Genomic DNA, 23548 nt, shown 5'->3' on the forward strand with positions numbered 1-23548 from the left:
TAACATTTACATGAATCTTCGAAGCAGTTGTCACTAGTAACGCAAATCGTGAACTGTATTAAACATACTATACATAAATACATACATATATACTATAATAATAATAATAATAATAATAATGCCGCATCTAAAACGCTTAAACGATACTTAACATGTACACATAGAAAACAACAAAATTTGACATTTACAAATAATGAAAGAACATTTTACAGAAATTTAGGAACACATAATCATAACACTTTAACTCAAAATACTGAATACACCACACCACAAAAAATTCACGAATTTTGGGCGGGTATTTGGTCAAATCCAGTCCAACATAATGCAAACGCCAACTGGCTTCAGAACATCGGAGATAATACGCATATAGAGCAAATGAATTTTAAAGACATACCAATAGAAACGTTCACTCAGATTATCAAACGCACACATAACTGGAAAGCTCCTGGTACTGATAACATACATAATTTTTGGCTTAAGAAACTCACTTGCGTCCATCCATAATCACATATGTCAATTCATCAAATCACCAGAAACTATACCAAAGTTTTTAACAACTGGAATTACCTACATGCTCCCTAAAGAATCAGATTTCAAAAATCCTGCAAATTATAGACCAATCACATGTTTACAAACAATATATAAAACACTGACAGGATGTATTAGCGAAATCATTTATCAGCACTTAGAAGTATATAACATTTTAGCAGAACAATAAAAAGGTTGTAGGAAAAATAGTCAAGGATGTAAAGAACAATTGGTTATAGATACAATCGTAATGAAACAGGCACTGACCAGCAAACGAAATATCTACACAATGTATGTCGATTATAAGAAGGCATTTGATTCGGTACCTCACAGTTGGCTTCTACATGTACTTCAACTTTATAAGATCGACCCGGTACTTATAAATTTTTTTAGTTGTATAATGCCTCAGTGGCAAACCACACTTAAAGTTTGTCAGAATAACGCATCAATTACTACTGACCCGATTAAAATACAAAGAGGAATATTTCAAGGAGATGCATTTAGTCCGTTATGGTTTTGTATGGCACTCAACCCCCTTTCCAATTTACTAAATAATACTAATGCTGGTTTCAAACAAAAACATAATGGCACACACTGTCTTATTTCCCATTTAATGTACATGGACGATATAAAGATCTATGGAACTACTAACTGGTCCAGCCAGGTGGACCGACGACCTTAAGAAGGTGGCGGGCACCGACTGGATGCGGAAGGCGGAGGACAGGGAGCTTTGGCGCACCTTGGGAGAGGCCTATGTTCAGCAGTGGACAACGATTGGCTGTTGATTGATTGATTGATTGATTGATGGAACTACTAAAGCCGAACTTATAAAACTAACAGACGTCACACAATCTTTTTCTACGGACATACAAATGCGCTTTGGGGTTGATAAATGTAAAATGCATTCAATAAATAGGAGGAAAACGGAAACAAATACATATATGTTAGAAACGGGAGAACAAATAGAAGCAATTAATACCTATGCAATACCATTACTCACATATTCCTTTGGAATTATAAATTGGTCTAAAACTGATCTACAAAAACTACAGCGAATAATAAACCCACATATAACCACACACAGAAAACATCACCCCAAAAGTTGTATACAGAGACTCACACTACCACGCGGTGAAGGCGGTAGAGGTTTCATTGATATACATAATTTACACAATAGTCTCATAGATAAACTGAGAAAGTACTTTCATGATAAGGCAGAAAGTACTCCAATCCATAAATACATAACTGAAACTGATAAAAATTCACTCCACTTAACCTACATAATAGAAATAAACAATCAAGTCAACAAATAATTAATAAAGAACAAAAAATTAGTATGTGGTCACAAAAGTCATTGCATTGACTTGAAGCCGACTTGAGCCAAGGACATGTCGATATGGAAGCATCGAACGAGTGGCTGCGGCGTGGTGAGTTATTTCCCGAGACAGAGGCTTTTATGATAGCCATACAAGATCAAGTAATAGACACCCGAAACTATCAGAAACATATTATTCGCACAGCTAATTTACCGACTGATTTATGTAGACGTTGTCAAAGCAGTTCAGAAACGATTCAACACATAACCTGTGCTTGCAAGACAATCGTCCAAACTGATTATAAGCACAGGCATGACCAAGTAGCAGCATTAATTCACCAAAACTTAGCCCATCAATATAAATTCATAACAAATAAATTAGATTACTATAAATACCAACCCTGTAAAGTTCTAGAAAATAATTATTATAAAATCTACTGGGATCGAACGATCATCACCGACCAAACCATACATTACAATAGACCGGATATAACAGTGGTGGACAAAAACAACAAAATAATTTATATAGTCGATATTGCAGTATGTAATACACACAACCTACTCAGTACACACAATGAAAAAGTAATAAAATAGGCGTTATCCCAAAAATACTCAAGACTAATCTCAATATTCTCCAAATGTCCAAGTCCACTCTCGCACTTTTACAAAAAGCAGTCATACTGAACACCAAACGTCTTACACGAAAGTTCCTCACATCACCATTGTCAATTTAATATTTAACAAACCTATCACGCTTGGTCATGGCCCGCGTGATAGTTAAGTTACCCCTGTTAAAAGGGAGATATAAAAAAAGATACAAAAAAATAATAATAATAAAAAAAATTGATATTCATTTTATATTTTACAAAAAACTTGAAATTTTAGCTTGTCACCAGTACCGCATGCGAAAAAAACATGTCCACATTTTTTAGTATTGTTTTAGAAAGATATATAAAATATAATATGTACAAAATGTATATTTCAGTTTCATTTTGAATTTGTGTTAGGGATACTTGCAAACCGAACGGCTTGGAAAATCGGTATTATGGAATGGAAATTCGATTTATCAAAACTCGGTCACCCGGATTATTTTCTGTATGAATATTTATTTTGAGAACTTATGCAGTAACTGTATATAGGTTATTTGTATCCGAAATTTTCATTTATTTTGGACGACTTCGAGAGCAAAATATTAATATGATCGTTATTTTAAGCTAAAAGCATAATATTTGTTTGATCAAGCTCACCTAGGACTTGGTACTAAATTACAAATTGCAATGCTGCTTAAGAACGCACCTAAACCCAACAACATTTCATACTCTCGTCTTAACAATGCCGCAACGACTGAATTAAGAAACAAATTTTTCGTGAAAAGAAATGGTACTGTGACAGCCTTAGATTATTATTTGTAAATATAATTAATTATATAATATTTGTCTCGATAACCGAGTATTACGAGTATATTAAAAAAAGTTGTAAAGATTAGAGGATATTTCGTTATTTTTTTTCTGATCCAATACATCCCTTGAAATCATAATGTAGATATACATAAAATATTTTATTTTGAACGTTGAACTGGATTTACCCATATAAAATCAAACAAAAGATAAGCAATTTTGCTTTATGCTCTCACTTGACAAATAAAAACTAATAAGCGAACTTAAACTGCTATAAGAATGCAGCACTATGATTCTTTGAAAGCTTTCTTAGTCCATACAATGCAGCTGAGAGCATTGGAAAATGTGTTAAAATATAGAAATATATTAATTGGGTCTTTTATTAAAATATTTTCTATATGTATTTGTTTAACAGTTTTTATACGTGCTAAGGAAAACAGTTAAATTATGTTAAAAGATAACTAAGCAAAAAAGACACGCTGATCTCATAAATAAATTTCTGCCAGTATAGCGTTATTAAGGTTTTAAAAAAAGGAGGCACATTTAATTATAAAAAAATTAAAAATACTAAGTACATTTAGTTCTAATATATACTATAGTAAAACAAAACATTTAAAATTGGGGACGGAAAGCCAAACCGAAATCTATGAAAAACCTGAAGTCTATTTTGAATATAAATCTTTCTATTTGCTTTAATGGAAACGCAGACAGGTATTATTAGGTCGGTCAGCGGAAAATTGCCTTTTCGATACAAAATAAACAAAATGATATTGGAATAACTGAATAGTTCTGGTCCGCTATTATTCCTGGTCGCAGTATTAGCAGAATGAATATTGCATGATCCGTGCAGCATGTTGTTTTTATGTAAATGTTTGCTAAAATCTTCAATTCGTTTCCATCAAAACTGCAAGAAATTTGTTTAACATTGGTTGTTTTTGTCAAAATGAATTTTATTTTTAACAACTTTTAACTGCAACTGTATCTTAATTCTAGATTTTGACACGGAACTTCATATTTTTTAAATTTTGATTTCTTGTAATACAAATCTAGACGTTAGCTCGTTCTAAGGCTATAACACCAGTGCCTGTTTTTACACCAATTACTTAGTGGTAGAGCTTTGTTCAAGCCCTTCTGAATAGGTACCACCCACTTATCACATATTCTACCACCAATCAGTAATACTTAGTATTGTTGTGTCCCGTTTTGCAAGGTGAGTGCGCCAGAGTACTACAGGTAGAAGGGACATAACATATCATCATCATCCTAGTTCCCAAGGTTGAGGCACATTTGTGATATAAGGGATGATTATTATTTTTTACAATGCTATTATCTATGGGCGGTGGTGACCACTTACCACGACGATTAATCTTCTTCGGTTTTAATTAATATACATACGGCATTATAACAGTTTTATAAGGTAGATTCACCTCCATAGCACACATGATTAGAAAAGTTATACGACGAATTCGTACTGATAATGCTTGGTCAATAGGTTGTTATTTTAAAAAACTTTTTTAAAATCTTGACTACTTGGAAATTATCGTTAGATACAGGTCAACAATAGCTACATTGGAAGCTCATATATAAAAAAAATCCTTAGGTTATTCTGCATAATTTTGCAGTTAGATTTCTAATTGTATTGTTATTTTCGTTTCGTAAAATATTTTTGAAGTAATCGTAAAACTTTACACTATTAGGAAGTTTTTGTAGCCTTGAAGTTATCTCATTAATTATGACTGCAATTAGAAAAGTTACGAAAATGGACTAAAGTTTAAAATATTAACTTCTTGTTGGCTTAATAAGATAAATATACATTGCGGAAACATCGTCAAGTAGACGAGACGTAAATAAAAAAGAGGCCAATCTATAATACATATAAAAAAAACTATACGATTTCAAAATTTGCTACAACAGTCTGCCAAAATCTGTTTATGGTTACAAAATTACGTTCATTAAAAAATTAACTCGTTATGATATTATATACATTTTACAGTTATATTTTAACTCATTTGAATTATAATATAAATTAAACTAATTTCGTTCGTGTAAAAATATGTCAACCCTGAACCGTCGAGATATACATTGAAGTTTTAAAATTGCGGTAAGCAAAAACTTATTGTGTATAATATAAGTGTGTTTGTGATTTTTTATAGTATAAGTTGGCGGACGAGCATATGGGCCACCTGATGGTAAGTGGTCACCAACGCATTGTTTTTATTCTTTATTTTTATTTATTTTATAGGAAGCCAACACAATGTACAATGTTTTTACATGTCTGTCCCAGAAAATAACAATTCAAAATAATGACATTTATTAACACTATACATCGCAATTATAGGCTAACTCATCATGCAATTTCACATTTTCAGCTGCGTTCACTCCAACGTAACATTTTTAAAGATATCGCGTAAACAACACGTATACAAATAAATTAAAGAAGAATAAGGAAATATATGTCGTCGATTACGACTAATTAGTAACTCATTTGATTTTATTGTATCGGTAGGGTGAGAACGCCGTGACGTAATGAGTCACGTGATCGGAATCGTTTGGAGGGGCAACTGTCACATTTTAATGGTTAGAGAGCGATGAGTCGGAAGCTTAAAAATTCATTACAGAGAGCGATACAGTTCGGACCTTCCAAACGGGACCGTTGGTTCACGCAGCTCCGATAGTTATAATATACCTACTTTGTAATTTGTGATTGCTGATTACCTACATAAAATACAAGAATTACCATACTGTATCTTTGTGGTTAATTGCCTGAGACCTACGCCATGGACCCTGTACCAGAAGCACCAAACGATGACGGGTGTGCCGCTGATCTATCGAAGACGCCGTCATACATATATATAAGAATTGTAAGAAATGTTAAAGATTGCTTACAACGCCAATACGCCACTAGCCTTGGGAACTTAGATGTTATGTCCCTTGTGCCTGTAATTAAACTGGCTAACTCACCCTTCAAACCGAAACACAACAATAACAATTACTGCTGTTTTGCGGTAGAATATCTGATGAGTGGGTGGATCTACCCAGACGGGATTGCACAAAGCCCTACCACCTGTGAATGTTATTTTAGTAGTGCAATAAATGTGTTGCTTAAAAAAAGGTAGCCTGATGTTTATTTTTTTACCAAATGGTAATAAATTCTCGTAATAAATTTTCAAATATAATCCAGCCCCTGGTTTGAAGTAATTTTCCCAACGGATACTTTGGCTGCTTACCGAGAAAGCTTTACCTTAGATGCGTAAAGCGATCTCTTTTGCAAGGCAAATCTACGAGTCGGAACGTTAGCTGCAGGATAATCTTCTAACGGTAAACCTAATTTGTGTATTTTATGCAAAATGGAGTATGGTCTTTAGACGCTTGAAATTGTATGTTTCCTTACTCGTAAAAGTTGTTAAAACACTGAAATGATACGAAATTTTAGAAAACAAAAACATTTTTATTTATTAGAGTAAATTCGTCATTATACGTTATACGTTTTAGGTTTTACATTTTTCTTATTTTTTAATAGTATTTGCACATATATCTCACAGTAATTTAACAAGCAATGTTATCATGAACTTATTAGAGCAAAAATACTTCTTACAAATAGTATTTATATTTTAAAATTCAGAAGCTTCTTCACGTTTCGTTCACTTATATAAACTGGCAACTTACGAGGAAATCCCTCGGCATGGTTACGGCTAGAAGAATAGAAGAAATGGAAAGAATAGAAGGATTACAAAAAAAATATTAAAAGTTTTTTGCCAAAAAATCTTAGTCGTGCTCTAAAAAGTACGTACAGCCGCCATGCTGTGCCTGATTTCTATTCGGGCGTGTTATATTGCTACACCATCATAGTATTATAAGAGTAAATTAAAAGAGAGCATCTGAGCTTGCACACATACTAGTACAATATAATATCTTATGTGCAGTTGACTATATATTGCCTAGTTTAGACAATTGCTGACGTGACCAAACCTCATCATTGTTGTAACAAATGTTATAATGTACATACAACACGGGAAATAATTGGAAACTTCTTAAGAGCCGTAGTAAAATATTCATGGCAAATAAACTGTATTTATCACATTTTTACAACAATTATAATTTAATAATTGTAATTAGCTACGTTTATGAGCCTTTTTCATTCTGTCACTTAGAACGAGAGTGCCTTAATTTAACACAAACCTTAATAAATGGGTAATGGAATTATAAATTAATTAGTTTGTAATAAGACATTTGATTTTAAGTACTAAATGGAGTTCTGAAGTATTATTAATTAGGTAATTTATTTTAAAAGTAGCTTCATTCATTTTCGACAACTCAAGTAAGTTAATAAGACAATTTTCCCTGGCATGTAATTATATTTTTTTTTTTATATTCGCCGGGAGGGCAAATGACTCTACTCCACCTGATGGTAAGTGGTAGTAGAGTCCAAACGCGACGACGGCCAGTACAGACGGAAAAAACGTTTTGCACTAGCCGCCTTCGCCTTGCCGGCCCGAAAGATGCCTCTTCACGCCTCGTTTGAAGGAACCCGGGTTGTAAGAGGAGGGGAACACGTGAGCTGGTAACGAATTCCATTTTTTGGAAGTGCGACAAAGAAAGGAGTTGCCAAATTTCTTTGTTCGCGATGGAATTGATGTCACAGTTAGGCGGTGGTATATTTATAATATTGCTTTTTATAACTGATTAAATTAAAAAAAAATATATTAATTTATTTATTTTGAAAATACAAGCACATGCCACTTGTATTTCAGTCTCGGTACTAACAGTTACTAACTGCCAACTTTTATACTTCAGGTTGCTACTTAGAATTTCATAGCAGATATTCAATAACTTTTTATTGACCCGACCTCAGTTTTTGGGGCCTGTGGGGTTGACACTAGAACAGCGCAACGCAGTCAATTGTGCAACTTAAATATTACCGATAACATCATTATCAAAGTGTTAAAAATATAGTACATTACCAAAAGCACATACATTTTTTTATTTTCCAGTTACACAGATTTTAATGATTATTATATTTTATATGATGAGTAATTAACAGTTGGACGGGAAAAATCTCGATGTTAAGTTATTAAATTTTTATGAATTAATAATATTTTTTCTATATATTTTTTAAGTTAACTATAAATTAAGAATTAAATTTGCTGTAGTATAAAATAAATTTGAGGTTACGGGTAGATAAGCCACTTTACAATCATTGTAATGTCGTAATAAGAAATTGGTTAGTTTAAATTTGCATAAATTTGCATAAACTTGTCATCAATAAGAATCAATGTAGCAGTAACGGTTAATGCGCCGTCAACCATTGAATAAGATATCATCTATACTCGATTACCCTTTTTTAATTCTTACTTGATCATGGTGACCCAATCATTAAACTTAAGATATACACTAGATTATTGAACTAAAATTCAGTAGCTTTAAGATAGTATTTTAGTTTTATTGAGTAAATTAAATCAAAGGATTCGAAATACATCGTGTTATATTAAAACTCAAGATATACAACAGTTATTTAAAGATAGGACATCGTATGAAGTTTTCGTTCCAAAGTAACTTTTTAATTAAGTTTCAAATTAAAGACAAATAACTTGTGAGTCGACTCTTATTCAGCAATTTGTTTCGCTACGTAAATTAATAATCACTACCTTCTGAAAGAGAGGTTCGACAATTAAAAAGTTTGTATTGAAAGTGGAAGGAGTCGATAATGTATAATATTCGAACTTCAAAAACAATTAATAGCTAAATTAATTCAAACGTTTTGAATAAATGTTTATTTTGTATATTATTTAGTTTGTGCCTCATTAAATGCCTTGTAACTATAGTGGCGAGCTAATAAGGCTACAGATTCTAGAAGTATGTACATAGTACGGGTTTGAATGCCGAGCTGGTCCTATAAATCATTGGAATTATTAGAATCATCGGAATGACTCGCTCTTGAAAGAATATCTTAATAAGAGAATAATGATCTTAAAAAAAGACATATATAATAATAATAGTAGTAGTCTCTCAGACCGATTTCGGCCAGGGAGGGCAATGTCAAGAGAGATTAGCTAACTGTGCAGGTGCACAAATGTGTGCGCAAAGGTAGGTACACTCTCAATTCCCTCACTCATAAGTAGGATGTTGTGGTAAATCATATAGAAGTACAAAAAAAGCTTTACTTTCCTTATTGTGTGTTCAATCTATTAAACATATTCGAAAATTGATTATTTACGGCCTTCCTTAAAAACGTGGTTTGAACACTGATATCGCTCTTTCTGTCATTATTGATTTGGCATTCGAAAGAAGAAGATGCTTTATTGTTTAACTCATCACCCGCTAAACAACTTAAGATATTCAAATTCATGTTCTTTATTTACGCAAGACTTATTTTGATTTTGATACAATTAATTTATCACGCAAAGAAAAATATCTTTTAATGCATGGGATTGTTAGTTATTGAGTTGAATGGTTCTTTATGTAAAGCGAATTACAAATATATAAGTAAGCGTGGCGGGCGAGCGCATGCAGAGTGGGTTAGCGTGTGAGCGGCCAGAGCGAGCGCCGGCTAGAAAGAGCAGCGGTCCAAGAGAGAGCGAACAAGCATGCGCCTGGGCCGCATGCTTGTTCGCTATGTGTTGCGCTGCCATAAACGGAACTACGATTAATTATATAAGAACAATACCGTGTGGTTAGAAATAATATGGTGAAATATATTAATTGCATGTTAGAAATTTTGTAATGTGCCAACTGGACATGACTAATTTGTTAAACTGCACTTATTATGACATAACTAACCTAAGTCTGCAAATTGCAAGTCTGAAAAAGGAATTATTTAGTCTGAAATTTAATATCTGATATCATGAATGTTGAGGTTACAATAGTATTTTAGGATAGCGATGTATTATGATGATAAAAGTAGAATGTGTAGAAGCGATTAGTGGTTTTACAGAAAGTAAATGAATACGAAGGTATAACGAATATCGTTTGGATTTCTAATTTTCTCAAGTGTTTTATTCGAAATAAAAAATATCATTAGTGCACGTTACAGTTACGGCCTATCGTTGTGAAAGTTTTATGTTCGATCCTGATCTAGGCCAAATTCAGACAAGCGTTACGAGCTAAAAGAAAATTTTTTTAATTTAAAAAAAATATATATGCTTATTTTATTTTTATTCCCTGTTCCTTTAAATAAAAAAAATAAACTGTTTTTCGGTTTAAATTTTTTTTTTCGTACAATATATAAATCCATTACTATATTTTCCATTTCATCGCTTTAGGGCATTTTTTGTCGCTAAATCAAAATACTTTTTTTTTCTTTAAAGAAAAAAATCGAGTGCAAACTATGCACGCAAACTAGTGTAAATTTTATCATTTACTTTAATAAAAATACTTTTATATTTTTTATTCAAATCTCGACTGCTTTTCTAGCTACGGTTCTTGTGTATACAAATAAAACTACTTACTAAAGACAGCTACGTTGTTTGTATCGCTCGCTCTTGCTTAGTATGTGTATCAAAGAATAGGAAAAAAAACAATAGGAACAAAAGTGTAAGGCCGTATTTACACTTGCAAAATACTTATTAGAACACGGAGTTAGTGGGACACACTTATATCTCATAAGCAGTTTGTTCACTGACTAACTGCCTGTTTAATTAATGACTACATTATGAGTCTTTAGACTCCGAGATTTGGAATTCAAGTGCCCAATCGGGGCAGTGAAAAGTTATTGATTATTTTCTGTCAAGAAACTCTCAGTAGCTGCCCAAAGTTTGGAAGATGGCTGTGTTTACTTTCCCACGTTGAACTCCGTAAAACGCCCTTAACTCTTTCCGAATTTATTGCGTTGCCATCTTTTCGGATTATAGAGTGTGGTGAAAGTCAGTGGAGTTGTGCTTGCACACACACTTAAGCCCTACAGGATTTGGCGCCGTAAGCAAAATTTTACATAATTATTGTTTGAATAAATACTATATTTTTCAGTTATTTTCTTTGTTCCTTTTTGATGTTTGACGTTGTTGTGTTATCTTAGATCGCGAAAAACGGTATCCTTACTTAGACTCTACTAATTAAATTTACTGGTGGTAGAGCTATGTGCAAGCTTGTCTGTGTAGGTACCACCCACTCATAAGATATTCTACTGCAAAACAGCAGTACTTGGTATTGTTGTGTTCCGGTTTGAAGGTGAGTGAGCCAGTGTAATTACAGGCACAAGGGACATAAAATCTTAGTTCCCAAGGTTGGTGGCGCATTGGCTATAAGCGATGGTTGACATTTCTTACAATGCCAATGTCTAAGGGCGTTTGGTGACCACTTACCATCAGGTGGCCCATATGCTCGTCCACCTTCCTATTCTATAAAAAAAGGCACAAGGGACATAACATCTTAGTTCCCAATGTTGGTGGCGCATTGGTGATGTAAGCGATGGTTAACATTTCTTACAATGCCTATGTCTTTGGGCTTTGGTGACCACTTAACATCAGGTGGCCCATATGCTCGCCCGCCTTCCTATTCTATAAAAAAAAATGATGAATGCGAAATTGAGTTAGTTTGCTTGTTTATTTGTTTGTTAAGTTTTCACGTCTTAACTACTAAACATCATCATCATCATTCATTACGAACCTTAACGAAATTTTGGTACCTAACACACGCTGGTGAAACCGCGGGCCAAAACAAATATTAGATTAGAGGGATATGGACTTTTAACAAGCTAGATATGTTAATTAGCAACATTGAATGTAAACCACTGTACTATTTTATCCGAAATATATATATTCTATGCAATGATGTAGCTTCGCTCTTTACGCTCCCATGGAGGTCATTTTATATAATTAACATAGTTTCATGTTTCAACTATAGTTAATCAGATAAAACATTAATTATGATCTATTCTACTTCATTATTTTAAGTAATGTAAAATTTGGTTAGAAAATAATTTAAATAGGGTATTATTGTTTTGAATAGAATACTCTGATATTGTTTTTTAGAGAAAACAAATATTAATAAGCAGTCTTTTGAATATCTATAAAGTAATTTCCTTTCCTTTTATAACATGTCTCATACAAAAAGAAAGGTTTTTTGTAAAAGTCATCTTTTTTGACAAAGGCCCAATAATAATAGGCGAAATCGGGTTAGCATAATCAAGGATGTAATGATAATACGCTCCTTTGAGTTGTTCAAGCGCTTTTCTGTATAATTTAGTGTTATCATAATAATCGCGTACGTGCATTGTATACGTCTATATGACAATTACAAAATACTTTGACGTAATAAAATAAACAAGAACATTTACTGCGCGAAACGATAGAAATTGTGAAACAAGAATTTTAGTTCGACGATGGATTTAGTTCGCCAATAACCTTGAATCTATTACTTCATAAATTTGAAAAAAGAGAAAATGGCCATGGCCTTGTCAAAGGCATTTCTACCAAAACGATATAAAAATATAAAAATAAAAGCGTGGTAAAAACACGAGTAATTATATATAGTAAGTTAGCCTATAAATGTCACATTGCTGGGCTAAGGCTTCTCTTCTTTTGACGAGAAGGTCGGAATTTATATTATACTACTCTTATTTAGATTGGAATAAGCTCGTAGCAGAATTTTATATGGCACATGATGGTTTTCTCACGAAGTTATCAAAATTGATCACATGAAAAGTCAGTGAAGCTTACCCGGGTTTGAGCCCACAATCTTCGGTTAAATTCATTTGTTCTATACACCAATATGTGCCAGCTCCGCTTGAGATTATATTTTACTACTAATATGCCGTAAAAGTTTATATTAAACAGTCAAATACTATTGAAATTTCTTAAGAAAGTAATTAATGATAATACAATGGTTAATAAATATTTTATAAATTAAATATTGCTACGATTAAATTTCCTGGTATTTTAATGACAGTAAGAACTTTTGTATAATAGAATATAATCTGGTATCTGGTAATTAATGCCGACTGAAAACTAAAATTAAACTGAATTATCTGAGAGTGGAGCGGCCTGAGTTGCCTGTTTTGTGACAGTTTAATGAATTTACTTGCTTTGAGTACGAATATAATACTTTAAATATTTTACGCATTTTTTTGTTATGAAAAGGACATTATTATTAAATTTAATTGTATGTACTTAATATATATAATTGTTTATCGCCTGCAAGAAAGACATATAAGTAAATAGGTTTCTATGTATAATCGTAGCTATATAAATTCTAAGAATTTCTAGCAATTCCTCGTATTGCTTCAGCTTTTATCAAATTATGACATAAAAGTTGTCATGTAGCTCATCTCATGAGATATATGCCAGTTATTATAATGGGTCAGTGACAGAACACAGGCCAGCCAATTGGTATCACTACTAGTTTTAAATATTAACCAGGACAGCCGAGTATAACCTCATAATTTTTTGCTAATAAGTGGTCAACAATAAAACAATAGTCACGTCCCAAGCTCGTTTTAATAACGGTTCTATTTTAAACAGAATTTAATTTAACTATCGATTAGAGTCATATTGTTCAGTCTTATTGAACCGAGGTGGGTTCCGAGAAACTAGGATTCTATGGGAAAGTCAGTATTCAGTATAATAAAATAGAATCATTATTAATGAACAAATTCATTAATAATTGATCTAATGATATTTTTTTGTAAATGAACAAATAATTTTTCTTTGCTTTGACAAATCTTTGATTTTTTACTTGTTTAAAAATTCAGTATAATAAATATTTAAAATTTCACTATCATGTGTTGGTCTAGCGGTTAACGACCTTGCGGGCCTACCACCGTCGTGTCAGTGGTAGTATGCGCAAGTGACCCCTGACGTCTTTCGAAGAGAAGGAAGAGGTACTGCTAGTTTTTTTATGCCCGACGCCTGTTTGTGGGACTCGCCGGCAACTACACGCGGGGGAAAAGTATAAACGCGTTTTCCTAGCGAGAAAAATAAGTGGCTAACGACCTTATAATATAGTGGGAAGCTTATTAGGCCGTAGATCCTAAAGTCCTCAGGGCTTAAGCCCCGGGTTCAGCTAATAAAAAGTTATTAGGTTTTTACGTCAAAAAAAATCTTGAGTAAAAAGTTGGAAATGTGTATATTCCCCCCGCAGAAATACATAAAGCCGTTTATCCTGCGCCTGAACTCGTACCGGTCGTGTCGGAGTCATCGTCCTATCGGATTATGAGACTGAAGAAATAGAGAGATTACAGGTGTGTTTGCGAATATACACTTGTGTACTATATATATAGCGCTGTAATGGCAAGTGCCCTTGAGAATGCGCTACGAAAGTAATTGGTTAAGAGGACATCGTCTTTGTCAGTTAAAGAAGCACTTTTCTATACTACAGTGGTAGATAAGTAAGTGTGATGCTTCTTATATTGAATAAAGGTTTTGGCTCTGGCAGTCTTTATCAATTTCTTTTTTGCACATCGTATAAGTATGTTCCTTTAAGTATATGAATATTTACAGCATCATAGTAGTAGTAATAGGCGCTTATGAAAATTCCATTCTAAGCTGAAGCGGGATAAAATTTTATATTTTTCCTCGCAGCTTAACTGAGTTATGTGGGAAGGTTCTTCAGTCCGGCATAACTGATTTTGCCTTTGGTTTAGACTAAAAACGGCATGGACAGGTAATGTTAACTTATGTAAAAAAACAGTATAAAATCAGTGTTTTCTAATCTTTTGTATCGAGCAAATAGGCCAAATTCAATATAAAATATTTCTTTTCTTAAACAATTTTATGACTGTAGCTTTGTGTTATTATATAAAAGTAAATATACAACATTTCAGTATTTAAATAAAATTAAATTTTCGCCTTAAGCCAGATAAATTATAACGTAATTACAAAGTTATAATATTATTTTAAGTGGAAAGTAATTAATAAAAGTTATTTTTAATCCCTCACATCATATCTACATTTGCAATACAATTTTATTTATACATCAAATGCTTGCTGTTTAAGAGAAATTCAATATTTCTACTAAGAATAAGTACACACTTTGTACAAATGTTGACTCCATTCATTTCCATTATCTGATGTAAATAAGCAGGTATAGAATTGGGGACAAATTCCTGTCCTGACAAACCCTGTCAATACGGATTGTATCACGCGTTGAGTGAAATCGACTTTCGCCTTTGACGATAAGGGACTATAACATTTTATATTACATTTTAACATAAAATAGAACCCCTTTATTTTACGAAAAATAATTTGATATTTTTTATTTAATAGTAAAATTTTTGGGACGTGAATTTTGATATTAGATTTCATAATCATTTAATAAGAAACAGTTGAAATTTCTTAAAAATTATTTGATACAAGTTTTCGTCCGCGGCTTCACCCGCGTGTTAAAAGTATATACTAATTTTTACAATTCGCAAAAATTTGTATATAGTGTATTTGTAATTTCTTGAATGTTCTTAAAAGTAGTAACATTGCATTATTTTGTTTTATTTGTTGGAAGACACTATTAACTGTACTCCTAAAATAAAGGGAAATATCTACTGAGAATTTTCTGACAGAAAAACCCAATAACTTTTTATTGGCCCGACCTGGGAATCGAACCCAGGACCTCCGGGTCTGCGGTCTTACATTTTTTTTTTATATATTCGCCGGGAGGGCAAATGACTCTACTCCACCTGATGGTAAGTGGTAGTAGATTCCAAACGCGACGACGGCCAGTACAGACGGGAAAAATGTTCTGCACTAGCCGCCTTCGCCTTGCCGGCCCGCAAGATGCCTCTTCACGCCTCGTTTGAAGGAACCCGGGTTGTAAGAGGAGGGGAACACGTGAGCTGGTAAGGAATTCCATTTTTTGGAAGTGCGACAAAGAAAGGAGTTGCCAAATTTCTTTGTTCGCGATGAAATTGATGTCACAGTTAGGCGGTGACATCGAGAACCACTCGAGAGCACTCGCCGTGATACAGTCGATAGAAAGCGCTCAGTGCTGCTATCTCACGACGCAATTGTAAAGGTTCAAGGGTGTTTGTGACCTTTACGTCGCCAATAATGCGTACGGCACGTCGCTGCAACCGGTCCAAGGCCTCCAGTAGGTACTTAGCGGAGCCATCCCAAAGGTGCGAGCAATATTCCACGCAAGACCGTACTTGTGTTTTGTACAGCAGGCACAGTTGTTGTGGCGTGAAAAAGCGCCGCACCTTCAGTTCAGAACTCCGAGTTTCCGTGAAGCTGTTTTTATAACAGCCTCGATGTAATCCCTTGGACTAAGGTCGCAGCGAACGTCAATCCCCAGCATGGCGATTTTGCTTTGCATCACCAGGGGAGTACCACAGAGGGAGGGAAGAGGGGAAAATGTTGACTTTTTCGCCGTGAGAGCGCATACCTGTGTTTTCTTGGCATTAAACTCAACAAGATTATCATAGCCCCATTTGGCGATGAGCTCTAACGTCCTATCGAGTTCAATGACAAGATTCTTCCGCCTCTCCTCAATTTCCGCTCGCCCAGCCACTGCGCGTCCGTGGTATCCACCATGCACTGTACTATCGTCTGCATAGCAATGTATGTTCCCAAGAGAGAGCATATCATTGATATGCAAAAGAAACAGTGTGGGAGATAGCACAGATCCCTAGGGGAACCCCAGCATTCACTACATAAAATTGTGAAGCGCAACCATAAACTAAAACACGAAGGCTACGCTTGTGTAGGAAGCTGGCAATCCAGGTGCATAGCTGAGCAGGCAGACCATATGCCGACAGCTTGGAGAGAAAACTTCTGTGCCAGACCCTGTCGAAAGCCTTGGAGATATTGAGGCTGACAACCAACGATTCTCCATGCTTTTTCGATAGCTTCACCCCAGAGGTGCGTTACGTACGCTAGAAGATCACCTGTGGACCGTTTGGTCGAAACCCGTATTGACGATCATAAATTAAACAGTGATCTTCTAGGTAATGGATCAGTTGGTTGTTTAAAATCCGTTCCATCACCTTACAAAGTACTGTGGTGATAGCTATTGGCCGATAATTTGCCGGGTCAGACCGATCCCCTTTTTTGGGAACCGCTTGCACATAAGCTCTTTTCCAAGCCTCCGGCACACATCCCGAAAAGAGAGAAAGTTGGAACAGGCGCGTTAACACAGGAGACAGCTCCGCTGCGCACTTCTTCAGCACTATGGCTGGTATTCCATCGGGACCGCTAGCTTTCCGTACATCAAGTGATTGCAGCTCCGCACGCAAATCACGTTGCCTGATTTTAATGTCAGGCATCTTATGGCCATATGAAGGTATTGTAGGTGGCAGTGCACTACAATCATCGATGACGGAATTGTCGGCAAAGAGTTTAGCCAGGAGATCAGCTTGCTCTTGCGGACTGTGAGCTAGCGATCCGTCCGGATTTCTGAGCGGTGGCAGCGAAGGTTGGCAGAAATTGTTTTGCACAGACTTGGTCAGACGCCAGAAGCTATGGGAGCCCCTAGGATGCGAAACAAGGTCATGACCAATCTGTACAATGCGCTGTGCGGATGCACAGGCATACACGAGAGCGGATGCTCTCGTGTATGCCTTTCTACAGGACTTGGAATTTTTATTATAGTTTGCTTTCAGTGAGTCAATGTTAGATGCCCCGCTAATGCAGCCGTTGATCCACGCGCGATATGCCGCCTGCTTAGATGATACAGCATCGGCACATTCACGAGTGACCCAAAGGTTACGCGTACTTCTACTGACGAGATCTGAGCTAGGAATGTAGTATTCCATTCCCAACATGATCTCGCCAGCAACAGCAGCGGTACTAGCTGTCGGGTCATTCCCACTGAAGCAACGTTCCTTCCAAGGGACCGACGCATAGTAATCGTGCATACCGTCCCAATCCGCCGACTTATAGTCGCGACGTTTGCATACCGCTAGTGGCGGCAGCTTGGCCTGTGGCACTCTGGTAGATATAAGGCTGTGATCCGAAGAGCCAAGAGGAGCCTGAACCACAACCTGATATTCCACCGGGTGAGAAGTCAGCAGAAGGTCCAGTAGAGAAGGTGCTTGCCCATCAATGTCTGCGATCCTGGTGGGCTGATCAACCAGTTGGGTCAACTCATGTGTGAGAGCAAAAGCATGAGCAGTCCTTCCAGCATGGTCAATTTTGAGGGATTTCAACCAGGATTCGTGGTGAGCATTAAAATCCCCCAAAAACACCAATTCCGCGTTACGAAATTGCTCTTGCGCAGCATCTGCCACCCGACTAAGATGGTCAAATAATCGGCTTGTCTCCAAGTCACCATTGTGGGACCTGTAGAGGCACACGTAGACTCGGCTCTGACGAACCAGGTCCACACGTACCACCAACATGGAGAAGGAGGGGTCCTCCAAGCAGCGCAGTCGGTGACAGCAAACATCCGTCCTGACGAACAAGCATACTCCGGCTTTCGCTTTGAAGGATTCTTCAAGCGTGTAGCCGGGATAATTAAGGTAGCTGGTATCGGCAGGACGGAGTATTTGTGTCTCCGTGAGAAACAACATTGCTGGCCGTGCTGTCTCGAGATGGTGGTGGACAGCGTTGAGGTTAGTATGGAGTCCACGGATGTTAGAGAACTCGACCTCAAACAGCGAGGGTATGGTGGGGGTGTGCACCGCTGTACGACCGTTATTTCCGTTTTGTTGTGCCATTTGGGAAAAATAAAATGGAAAAGAGACGTGAAGCGAGCGACGTATTGCCACGATAGGGATGGGCAAAGTGTGGAGGCGTGTTTCCCCAAGTGGTTGCCAAAAGGAAAAATACACTGACCCGCCGGACGGAAGGGCCCCCGAACCCCCCCGGAAGTGGCCGCCAGGACCCCACCTACCGGTCACCAACCGGCACGACGGTCCACTCTTCCTGCTGCATATATGCTGAAACCCGGTATCTTTGACGTAGACCGAATCCGGTCCTCGAGCGAATGCAACAGAAACTCTTGAGCACAGAGAGGCGTTGGTAGAACGCATCAATTTGATATTGGAAGAGGTATCAGATTGGGGTGACGATAATCAAGTCAAATTTAATCCTACCAAGACTCAAGCATGTTTGTTCACCGCCAAGAGGAGTCCATTCTCCCTGACTCCGACTTTCCGAAATGTATCTGTAACCAACACCGACAGTATTAACCTTCTAGGAGTTACCTTAACATCCAAACTCAACTTTGGGCAATGCATTGAATCCAAAGCTAAAACTGCTGGCAAAAAACTTGGTATCCTCAATAAGGTCAAACAGTACTTCACACCAGAACAGCTTCTGACCATATATCAAGCTATCATCATCATTCATGGGACGGCTCTGCTAAGTACCAGCTTGAAGCTTTGGATTTGGATTGAAGCCACTAGACCAACGAGGCAGTTATTATTTTATAGATATAATTGTAAATTTGTTGTTATAAAGCGTACAACACGAACATTTCAAACTCATCATTATAATGTCCTGTTGAATTGTGCAAAATATTCATATATTTTCGTTCTGAATGATATACCTAATTGTCTCCTTTTACTATTTTCTGGGTGGGTTTCCGCCAGCGCCTCCGCTCATGTTATGATGGTTGTTGGCTTAAGATATGAAAAGTAATCTATATCCTTTCTTGGGAACCAAGAAATGTTCATAGCAAATTTCATTAAAATTGGTTCACTGGTTTAGCCGTGAAAGCGGAACAGACAGATTTACTTTCGAATTTATAATATTAGTATAGATTATAAAGATGTTTAATTTTTTATACTGATTCATAAAAACTTTCATATGAACTGTTTCGGGACGGACATAGGGCTGTGTAGTATGTATGTATATGATTACAATATTACTTTTCTTTTATATTACAGAAATCATGATCATTACATAGGATTTGATTTAAATTTAGATTATTAATTTTTATTATTTTAGTAAAATTTTAAAATAGTCCCTCCCGATTCCAACCCGACGCAAAGCTGCCCATAATGCAGGCCGCATTTCCGCGTTGTATGGCAATGGACAACCTTTGTGCCAAGTGTGACCCGGAGCGACTGTCAAAATGTATGTATATTGTATATTTTTGATATGCGGATAAGATAGATATAGCGGAAATTGTCAGCGCTTTGGTTTCTAAGAGAACGCTGACAAAACCGTAATAGATACACAAAAAACGATGTGTGTGATGTGAACGTGATATGATTAGATTGTGATGTAAATTTAATTAATTACTTGCTGAAATTGTTTTAAAAAATGCAAACTACTCTACTAAAGTCACTTTTATAAAGTCGGTAACAATTAAGAAATAATTGAAATATTTATTTTAAAGTCTAAATAACTTAAAAAACGATTAAACCAATAAAATAATACGATCATATTATTATTAAATACCTACGACATTGTAATCAAGAAATTTCTTTAAAAATTTCATTTTAGTATATTGAATTTTAAATAAGCTCATAATAAGACTGACATTTCAAATATTAATCATAAATTTTTCCTTACATACCAAAGGACATTAAAAAAAGGACCAAGGGCTGTAGCCCAAAGCCTGTTAGGTAATTCCTAAACAAACTTTCGGATCTGACTACATTTATATGTGTTTATTGTTACGGTTGCTATATAAGGATATCCATTCATTGAGCGTACTTAGGTAGATAAACGACGACCACGCCAACGGGTAGTTGGTACATACTTTTGGTGTTTGGTAGAGGCCTTTCACACCTAAGGTTGTGGGTTCGATTCCCACCCACGACAGACATTTGTGTACATGAACATTTCTGTTTGTCCTGATTCTGGGTGTAATTAACCATATAAGTATGTATTTACAAAACGAAAAGTAATATATGTAGTATATCAGTTGTCAGGTTTCCATAGTACAAGGTCTGCTTAATTTGGGATCAGATGGCCGTGTGTGAATAATGTCCCAGGATATTAATATTAGTAGATAAAACAATACAAGTAAAGAAAATACTGAGTTCATATAACAAATCTTTTCATTTATAGGATATACTTTGTGCTATCAAATTCATTTTAAAATCTCCGAAGTTTGTTATGAAATATAATAAAACATGCTAAATGTTACCGTGAGCGAAATCAATAATGAGAAAGATTTCGACCACGACAGTAAATCTTAAATACGGCTCGTATTGATTGCTAGAGATATTAAAGTAAGAAAATGTATGCGCATGCGCAGGAGTAGTCTGCGGTTAGGTGCAGAACTAAACGCTTTACGTGCTATCCGAAGCACGAGATTGTTACACTGTCTGCTATAGCATTGGGCACTTACTGAACAGTTGTAGATACAGTAAACTTTTTTTTTTATTGGCGCTTCCCCGATGAAGATTTAACCATTAAAAAGGTATGTTAAGCAATATATACAACTTCAACCGATCCATATAATCCTAAAAATTTTAAAGTTTTTATAAGGATTATATTAAATTTATAGAAACTAATAATAACTTACAAGGTGTTTATTACTGTAGCGTAGATGTATGTTAACAAAAATACGATTTAAATATTTTAGCATTGCAAATAATAAACCAATGAGATGACAGAATAAGAATTACAATGCAAATATTTCATAAATATATTTTGTCAAGTATTTTGAAAACTCTATTCATTACAGAGATGGCCCAGTGGTAAGAACGCGTGAATCTTAACCGATGATCGTGGGTTCAAACCCGGGCAAGCACCACTGAATTTTCATGTGCTTAATTTGTGATTATAATTCATCTCGTGCTTTACGGTGAAGGAAAACATCGTGAGGAAACCTACATGTGTCTAATTTCACTGAAATTCTGCCACATGTGTATTCTACCAACTCGCATTGGAGCAGCGTGGTGGAATAAGCTCCAAACCTTCTCGTCAAAAAGAGGAGAGGAGGCCTTTAGCCCAGCAGTGGGACATTCACAGGCTGTTACGGTTACGGTATTCATTACAGAACAATTAATATGACTATTGTTTATATTTTTAAGCCTGTAGATGATACAGTAGCAAAACTATATTTTTCTTATAAATATTATTGACTTTGAAACGAGTCATACATATAATGACACTGGCTGCCAATAGCGATACTATTATTGCTAAGGTTACAACAATACCATTAATACGATACTTGATCTAGATAGTACGAGGCTGCTCATTGATACCAGAACAGTATTGATAGACTATTATTATTATATTCAATTAATGATTTATAGCCTTGTTTAGAGCCGAGATGGCCCAGTGGTAAGAACATGTGAATCTCAACCGATGATCGTGCGTTCAAACCCGGGCAAGCACCTCTGAATTTTCATGTGCTTAATTTGTGATTATAATTCATCTCGTGCTTTACGGTGAAGGAAAACATCGTGAGGAAACCTGCATGTGTCTAATTTCACTGAAATTCTGCCACATGTGTATTCCACCAACCCGCATTGGAGCAGCGTGATGGAATAAGCTCCAAACCTTCTCCTCAAAAAGAGGAGAGGAGGCCTTTAGCCCAGCAGTGGGACATTCACAGGCTGTTACGGTTACGGTAGCCTTGTTTGGAGTAAATTATACTTTATGAGACTATGAAGCATATCCTTTCATTATGCCTCTATTTCCCCCTAGACTTGTTTCTTAATACTAAACGTAAACAATGTAATGAAAGTAACGATTGTCCCCTAATGAAACATAATCCCAATGACGGTACTAAATATATCCAAACTGAGGCAATTATCTTGATATAATGTTAATTCACTTGCATAAATATAATTTAAGCGAGACACTGGCGACCACGCCATCGCACCAAATAGCGAGATATGCCGTCAAAGTTCGACCGCAATGTCAATTTCTCATATTGAATGGCGCAACGTTAAGTCACAGATTTATCGGGTCTCACTGAAAACTAGAAGTGAGTTTTCAAACCAGGTCTCACTGAATGTAAAAGACGCTCGACGACGAGCTCTGTTGAAACGACGAGGCAGTAACGAAATTATGAGATGGTATCAATTAAGAAACTTTCAGAATTTTAGTAAAGGGTTATTCTAATTCGAATAAAATAAGATTCAGTCCGTTTTTAACGTTACCTCCATTTTGATTAGTCTCTCTTTTACTGTATAATATAATTATTTTTTATGTAAAAGGGGGGCAGTTTGCTCAGGAGGCACTTCTGATGGAAAGTGACTATCACCGCCCATAAGACCGCTCTAGAATAATTCCGTTCTACATACAAGCTAAAGCTTGAGTTTCAAAACTTGCTACAATAGGTACGTTGCTATATGATTACCTCATTTCACCGCGTGTACTTCGGAAGTCTATTGTATTCTAAAAGATATAGTATATTATATGTTTATAAAGCTTTAAGATTAAAACTGTTTTTGATGTATTGTTCTGCTTATACTTTTAAACCAAACGTTACAAAACGGTCCATGAATGTTTTTTACGAGCAATGAGTGAAGAAT

At 35.7% G+C, this 23548-nt stretch overlaps 1 long non-coding RNA gene across 1 annotated transcript in view; it reads left to right on the forward strand.

Annotated features, from left to right (window-relative positions):
* Positions 1–15887: 15887 nt before the first annotated feature.
* The window catches only part of LOC126772449 (uncharacterized), a 254732-nt gene continuing 247071 nt past the window's right edge, over positions 15888–23548 (forward strand). Inside the window, exon 1 of the long non-coding RNA XR_007669656.1 lies at positions 15888–15958. This is a non-coding gene — a long non-coding RNA (uncharacterized LOC126772449). The remainder of the gene's footprint in view (positions 15959–23548) is intronic.

The sequence above is a fragment of the Nymphalis io genome, chromosome 12 (genome assembly GCF_905147045.1).
Source record: "Nymphalis io chromosome 12, ilAglIoxx1.1, whole genome shotgun sequence".
Lineage (NCBI taxonomy): Eukaryota > Metazoa > Arthropoda > Insecta > Lepidoptera > Nymphalidae > Nymphalis > Nymphalis io.